Raw genomic sequence first — 8,122 nt, forward strand, 5'->3', positions numbered from 1 at the left:
GGTAGGAACAACACCGGGACTCATGGGAGGGACTAGGGAAGGTGAGATGATCCAGGGTTCACAGGCAGTGGCTTGTGAGGACCCAGAAACTACACCAGGCTGACCCTGGACACAAACAGCAGGGCTGTCTGCCTATAGAATGGTTACAGTGGAAGTCCCAGAAGTGGGAAAGAAATCTCCCAACAGAGAAAAAGAACGACTAGTCAGAAAGATGGACGGTGCTGAATGTGCTACACTCTGGAAACTGCAGGTGTGGTGAGCCTCGAGTACATGGTTCCCAAAATAGTGTTGAAGTATGCGGATTTTGAAATCAGAACCGAGAAAAGGTCAGTGTGCTTGACAAACAGCTTCACTGACCTTCTAGAGAACAGTTCTCAGTAGGACGATGGGGGAGAGATGCCAAGTTTCAAAAGCTGAAGCCATGCGTGGGTTTTAAAGCGGTGATTACAGACTACCAGGCCAGGAGCGTTAGCCACAAGGGGAAGGCAGGAAATAGAGGGACAGACACGGTGAGGGACAAGGCCCAGGGAAAGGTTTTGTTTTCAGCATATCCGAGCACTTTTGCAAACAAAGGAGAGAATGCGGCGGGAAGTCAAATTCAGAGCAGTCTTTTATTGCGTGTTGGCACCTATAACAAAGGACAGAGCTTTTGGGGAAACTAGTACTTTCCTGTAGTCTTCCTGGATGGCAGTCGCAAACCTGTGCGGAAAGCAAAACCTCCTGTGCACAGACAAAATGTACTTGTGAAGCATCAGACAAAATACAGCTCATCTGGGGGTGGGGCCATGGCTCAGTGGCTCAGAAAAGCACTTGCCCCACAAACACGGAGGCCTGAGTTCACACAGCCAGAAGCTCCTTGAAGCTGGGTGTGCTATGACCCATCTGTAACCCCAGTGCTTTTAAGGAAGAGAGACAGGAGAATGTCCCGCTCATGGGCCAGCTAACAGAGGCAGACCACAAGGGGACCCTCAAAGTCGAAGGTGAAGTCTAACACCCAAAGCTGCCGTCTGATCTCCAGCTGAGCCACGGTAGGTGCCTACCTTTACTCACATGAGTGTGCGTGCACACACCTACATTACACATACACCTGATTGCTCCCTCTGGCCGTCTTCAACTGTGCTGTAGCGGGGCTCACCTAGTGGGCAGGAATTAATAGTCACGGTGTGGTGTGGGAAAGAGGAAACTCTAGAGGCGTGAGAGACAGAACAACAGGAAACAGCCATGTGGGCCAGTGAGTGTCCACCCCAGGCGTACATGCGAGCTGGCGTATGCTCTCGTGCATAAAGACTGGACATGTGTCTGCTCGGCAGCTCCCTGCCTCCTCCTTTCCATTTCATTCTGGCCGTTATGGTCTAGGAGGTAAAACACACCCAACCACAGAGTATGTAGCTATATAAAAAGAGGAGAAAAACCCGACGTTTATAGAAGTCCTTATCTTGGCATAGTAGGAGGATCAGCCCACTGTTGAACTAATGTGCTCTAGACCCGACTGCATGTATCCAATAAAACAGCTTCCCGGCACACAGCTTTGGTGCGTCTTCCCTGGGTTTCCTGCAGCAACAGGAGCAAAGCACCCTGTGATTAGACTAAGAACGTGTCTGATAACTCTTTAGCCAGGTGTCCATAGGAGCTAGACTCAGGGGGTTGTAGGAGAATCATTGCTATTTTATTGATTCTTTCTAAGTGAGCACAGCTCAGTAGCTGACCTCTACCACACGTGAAAACCTGAGACTGATCACCAGAACAGTCCAAAGAGGAAGAGGATGGGGAGAAACAACAAGCCATACCGGGGTCGGAAACAAATTCACTGTCTTGTCATTTGAACCTAGAGCTGTGAGTGGCACGGGCATGGACTTTGGGGTCAAACAGTCCTGAGTTCAAATTATATCCGTGTGTATCTGTTGCCCGGATCTCTTGAGTCCCAGCTTCAGCAGAAAAGTGAAAACTACAGCAGGGCATAGGGGCACACACTTTAATCCCAGCACTTGGGAAGCAGAGGCAAGCTGATCTCTAGGAATTCCAGGCCAGCCTGGTCTACACAGTGAATTCCAGGATAAATATCTACCCTGTCTGTCTGGAGAGAGAGAGAGAGAGAGAGAGAGAGAGAGAGAGAGAGAGAGAGAGAGAGAAAGAAGAAGAAGAAGAAGAAGAAGAAGAAGAAGAAGGAGGAGGAGGAGGAGGAGGAGGAGGAAGAGGAGGAGGAGGAGAAGAAGAAGAAGAAGAACAAGAACAAGAACAAGAAGAACAAGAACAAGGAGGAGGAAGAGGAGGAGGAGGAGGGAAAAGAAGAGAGAGGAGACAAAATACAATTTCCCTGGCAGTTACTGAGGATCTGATGAGATAAGAGACCAAAAGTCCTAGCAGTCCTCATAAGCACTTGGCTAGGACCACGAGGTTTGCTTTGTGTTTTATTAATCAGATAATGATTATTGGAGAAAGAATCCATACCATATACTATATTGAGAATTGGTAATCCAGACAAATAAGACTGTCTCTGTGTCCAAGCTAACAGGGGCACTGTACCTAATGCAAGGTCCCTCTACTCGCCCTGAACTTAGGTGGGAAGAAAATATATACTGATTAGCCAAGATGTAGTATTTACGTCACTTGTTAGCCCAATCAGCAAATGCAATAGCATTAACACACCTATGGGTTGGCACCTAGAAACATAGGTTCTGTCTGGGGTTATGGTTGTGTCCATCTCAAATATGATTTATATTCACAGCTGCAAAGTCATGGTGGCCATATGACTTGCCATTGGGTCTTGTTGTTTAATATGTCATTAAAGCATATGAGTTAATAGTACATGTTTTTAAAAAACATTTTGATAACTAACATTTCAATTTAACAAGTTTCCTTGTAATGTGATTTTTTTGTGTGTGTGCATTCAAAATAATAATTGGCTGGGCGTGGTGGTGCACACCTTTAATCCCAGCACTCGGGAGGCAGAGGCAGGCAGATCGCTATGAGTTCGAGGCCACCCTGGTCTATAAAGTAAGTCCAGGACAGCCAAGGCTACACAGAGAGACCCTATCTCAAACAAACGAACAAACAAACAAAAACAAAACAAAATGGTAATTGGCTGGGTGTGATGGCTCACGCCTGTAATCCCGGCACATAGGAGGCAGAGACAGGCGGATCTCTGTGAGTTCAAAGCCAGCCTGGTCTACAAAGCGAGTATAGGACAGCCAGGGCTACACAGAGAAACCCTGTCTCATAAAAACCAAAACCAACCCCCCAAAAAGACCCCCCAAAGTAATAATTCATCATCATCATTGTCCCAGGAGCTGGTAAGATGGCTCAGCAAAGGCGCTTGCCACCAAGTCTAAGCCGAGTCCAGTCCCCAGGAGTCACACGGTGGAGGAAGAGAACTGGCTCCTGCAAGATGACCTCCACAAACACGCCAAGTTATATGTTCACGCTCGCTTGCTATCCCTCTCTTTTTCTTTCAATCAGTAAAAAAAAAAAAATGCATATTTTTCAATTAAAAAGTAAAAGTAAAAAGTAATTCTATCCTGTGTGGTGGTCCATGAACTTAATCCCAGCACTTGGGAGGCAGAGGCAAATGGATCTCTATGAGTTTGAGGCCATATTGGTCTACATAGTGAATTCCAGGCAAGGCTATATAGTGAGAGCACCCCTCAAATAATAATTAATAATAATAATAATAATAATAATAATAATAATAATAATAATAATAATAAAAGAAGAAAAGAAGAAGGAGGAGGAGGAGGAGGAGAAGAAGAAGGAGAAGAAGAAGAAGAAGAAAAAGAAGAAGAAGAAGAAGAAGAAGAAGAAGAAGAAGGAGAAAGGCACTTACCGCACAAGCATGAGAACCTGAGCTCAGACCCTTATAACTCACATAAACGCTGGATGAGTGTGGTAGCCCATTCCAGCACTCAAAACATAGAAAAGGCACTTCCAGACCAAGCCACAATTTTCAAATTGTGGGTTCTGCTTCAATAAATAAAAATGTAGAACAATCAAGAAAGACACCTCCGTACACATCTGTAAGCACATCTGCACAAATATATATTCTGACATACATACAAACACTCATAAACATATACACAAACCATATATTTGGGCAAAAAGATAAACCATAGGCCAACTGGGCATGGTGACACACACCTTTAATCTTGGTACTCAAGAGACAGAGGCAGGCAGATTGCTGTGAGTTCGAGGCCAGCCTGATCTACAAAGTGAGTCCAGGACAGCCAAGGCTACTCAGAGAAACCCTGTCTCTAAAACAAAACAAAAACAAACAAACAAAAAACCCCAAAAACCAATGACAAGAAAGAAAGAAAGAAAGAAAGAAAGAAAGAAAGAAAGAAAGAAAAGATACCATAGACCAAAACCTGGGCTTCGTAATACATGCCTGTATTGCCAGTCCTAAAGAGGTGGAGGCAGGAGGATCAGGAATACAAGGCAATGTTTGCCTGCTTGTTTTTTAGTAATAAACCTCTTCATTTCACAGCTGACAAGTTTACATCTCTATCATCCCAAGCACATATTCATGCTTACACACAAGCCCATCTACTAAAAATACATAAAACAAATAGCACACACAGGCATGAATGAATACATAAGATTAAAAAGAAACTGACCCGAATGTAATCCTTCCTCACGTGTCTTATGTGGCACTTATGGAATTGAAAATAGTCTGCCATTTTGCCAAATGGTACAATGACAAACTAGCTACAAGTAATTCCAAAGCTGGGCAGCGAGGAGTGCCTCCCTATTTTTCATTCCTTTCCTTTCAGTCACTTCAGAGACAATGCAGACTGAAGCTCTTTCAAAGTATTTGAGCGTCTGTGATGTCATCCCAGTGTTTCTTAAGTTGACTAACATGACTCATGAAAAGACATCACTTGCTTCAGGAACAGTACGCACAGTTCTAACACTACACCAAAGAGAAGAGCACACCTGGCGGCCTCAGGGTTAATACAGAACCATGAAAACCTGTGTTTTGTGACCTTTGATATGGCTGATTTATAATGGCTATCAATATTTGTTAAGTGTACCTTTCTGCCCAGCACAGAGTCACTCAGATGTTACACACACACACACACACACACACACACACACACACACACACACACACACAATGTTCTACAGTGAACTCCAGCCTGCTAGTCTTCACACATTATTTAGAACTTACTGCTGGTGAACAAAAGGTGCCTCCCCCTTGTTTGGATGTTTTTGATGATTTCTGGTATGTCCTGGACATTTAGAATGTTACCTGGCTCGTACAGGCACTAAAAATAAAACTGAGTAAACATAAGAACTTAATATTTTTCTGAAACAAGGTCTAACTATACTGCTTTGATGGCCTCAATCTGGCCACGTAGTCCAGGCTAGCCTCCAACTCCCAATGGATAACAACTTTTAAAATATTTTATTTGTGCGTTTGTGGGTATCTCTGTGCATGCTCATGTTTGCCTGGTGCATTTGTCTGGGAGCACTTGTGCAAAGACCAGAAAAGGTGCGCCTCAGGTGGAGCCCTCTGTCATAAGCCACCGCTCCTCTAAGGGAAAAAAGAAACTAAGAACAAACAACAAAAAACTGCCGAGTCGTCAGGAGGAGCCGATTAAAAAGGCAAACTAATGAGAAGTATGGTCTAGTTCATGGGAGCTACATTTAAGCACATCCTTTGAGGACATAATCTCTGTTCCCTCCCAGACACAGCGGGGTGCAGGGACAGCCTTCTGTTGTTTGGCAGACTTTGAGGTCAAATCAAATCTGTGCTAGGTAATCAGCTTAGTGGAGAGTGAACCAAAACCGTACATGTGCCTGCTGTCTGCAGTCCTGCTGCCTGGGCTTAACTCCATCTCCACATGTCATCCTCACTGCTGCAAGCATGTGCCTGGTAAGTTATATGCAGTGGATAAACTGGAATTCCCCACAGGAACAGTCTTTAGGATGCTGGTGCATTCATTCCTAACTCTTGGTTTGAACGCAGAATTTCATACGTGATAAAAGTATGCTATTCACAATGACATCCCAGATTATCAACACTAACCCAGATAGTTCCCACGAACAGATTGCTGATCTGCCTGTGCCCTGTGGACGGAGATTTGGGATTTTGCTTCTATTTGAAAATAAATTATCTAAAGTTGAAAAGTAAGCAAGAAAGGCAGGGAAAATCCCCTTCATCACAAGAGCTGTTGAGTCTAAACATTACCACACCGTGTTGCATATTCAATATGTGAAAGAAAGCTTCTAGAAGACAACAGAGAGAGGCATTTGTCTCTGTATGGAATTCATCTTCATATGCCAACGGAATTCCAAAAATTGATGTCTGACTTTGGCTTAGTAAAAATAAGTGATGGGCCAGGTGTGGTGGCTCACGCCTTTAATCCCAGCACTCAAGGAAGCAGAGGCAGAGGCAGGCGGATCCTGCAAAGTGAGCCCAGGACAGCCAAAGCCACACAGAGAAACCCTGTCTTGAAAAAACAAAAAAGAAAAAAATATGGTGGTGGTGGTGGAGAGATGGCTTAGTAGCTAAGAGCACTGGCTGCTCTTCCAGAAGACCTCGGTTCAGCTCCCAGCACCTACATGGCATTTTCACAACCATGTGTAACTCCAATTCCAAGGGATCCAGTGTAGCCCTCTGACCTCTGTAGGCACTGGGCAAAAGTGGTGCATAGACATACATGTGGGCAAACACCTTACGTATAAAATAAAAAATAAACATTTAAAAAAAAATCACTGAAACCACCCCCCCCCCAAAAAACTGTAAAATCACTGTTGGAGCTGGGGAGGGAGCTCAGCAGGTAGAAGTTTGCCACATAAACGTGAAGATCAGAATTTTTAGAAAGATTTTATTTTATGTATATGAGTGCTCTACCTGTACACCAGACGAAGACATCCGATCCCAGTGTAGATGGCTGTGAGCCACCATGTGGTTGCAGGGAATTGAACTCAGGACCTCTGGAGGAGCAGACAGTGCTCTTAACCACTGAGCCGTCTCTCCAGCCCTGAAGACCAGAGTTTGAATCCCCAGAACCCTAATAAATGTCTGACGGGCATGATGCCTCACTTGTAATTCCAGGGCAAACTGACTAGCTAGACTAGCCAAAACCACAAGCTCTGGGTTCATCAAGAGACTCTGCATAATGTTTAAGGTGGAAAGTGACCAAAAAAGAGACACAGCCAGGTGCTGGTCGTGGGCACCTTTAATCCCAGCACTCAGGAGGCAGAGGGAGGTGGATTTCTGTGAGTTTGAGACCAGCCTTTTCTACAGAGCAAGTTCCAGGACAGTCAGGGCTAAACAGAGAAACTCTATTTCAAACAAAAACAGACAGGAAGGAAGGAAGGAAGGAAGGAAGGAAGGAAGGAAGGAAGGAAGGACACACAGCATCCTCCAAACACATACACATGCAAACATGCATACACACACACACACACACACACACACACAGGCACACACATACACACACACACACACACAATTGACTCAGATTGTAAGCAGCAAGCAGCTTATAGAATAAATCACAAAAATGTGAAAGCATTGTGATTTACAGGCAAATGGTTTCTGGATGAAAATGTGAGTGAGGAAGGACCTGGCTAGCTTTTCAGTTCGCCAGCTGTTTAACCTGTGGTTCATGCCACTGTCAGTCCCAGCCTTCATGGGCAATGGCTGGATTGAAATGGTTGCTAGACTAGACCGTCACCGGATGCCAACATAACACATCTACAGAGGGATGCATATGGGCCTCTCCTGCACCTCAGACGTCACTATCCCTTCTGTGTTCTGCTTCCTGCACCTGTTTATGTGCACCCAGACATTTCCTCTAGGAATTAATCTCACCTCACTTTTAACAAAGGGGTTTCACAGCTGTGGAGATGGCTCAGTGGTTAAGAGCACTTACTGCCTTTCCAGGGGACCTGGGTTTGGTTCACGACACTTACATGGCAGCTCACAACTGCCTGTAACTCCAAGGCCAGAGGATCTGCCACCCTCTCCTAACTTCTGAAGGCTCCTGCATGCACACGGCACACATACACATATCCAGGCACACACATACACACATAAAATAAAATTGAAATTGAGAAGGACTGGTCCTTGATTTCAAACTTTAGTCAGGATATTGGGAGCCAGGATGAAGTTCCAGGGGTG

At 44.9% G+C, this 8,122-nt stretch overlaps 1 long non-coding RNA gene across 1 annotated transcript; it reads left to right on the forward strand.

Moving 5' to 3' along the window:
- The first annotated feature begins 54 nt into the window (after window positions 1-54).
- LOC311592389 lies at window positions 55-3,513 on the forward strand. Its single transcript, XR_014777398.1, has 2 exons — window positions 55-1,028; window positions 3,285-3,513. It is a non-coding gene; the product is annotated as an uncharacterized lncRNA (long non-coding RNA).
- Window positions 3,514-8,122: the final 4,609 nt, after the last annotated feature.

The sequence above is a fragment of the Acomys minous genome (assembly GCF_964271855.1).
Source record: "Acomys minous genome assembly, chromosome: 2".
Taxonomy (NCBI): domain Eukaryota; kingdom Metazoa; phylum Chordata; class Mammalia; order Rodentia; family Muridae; genus Acomys; species Acomys minous.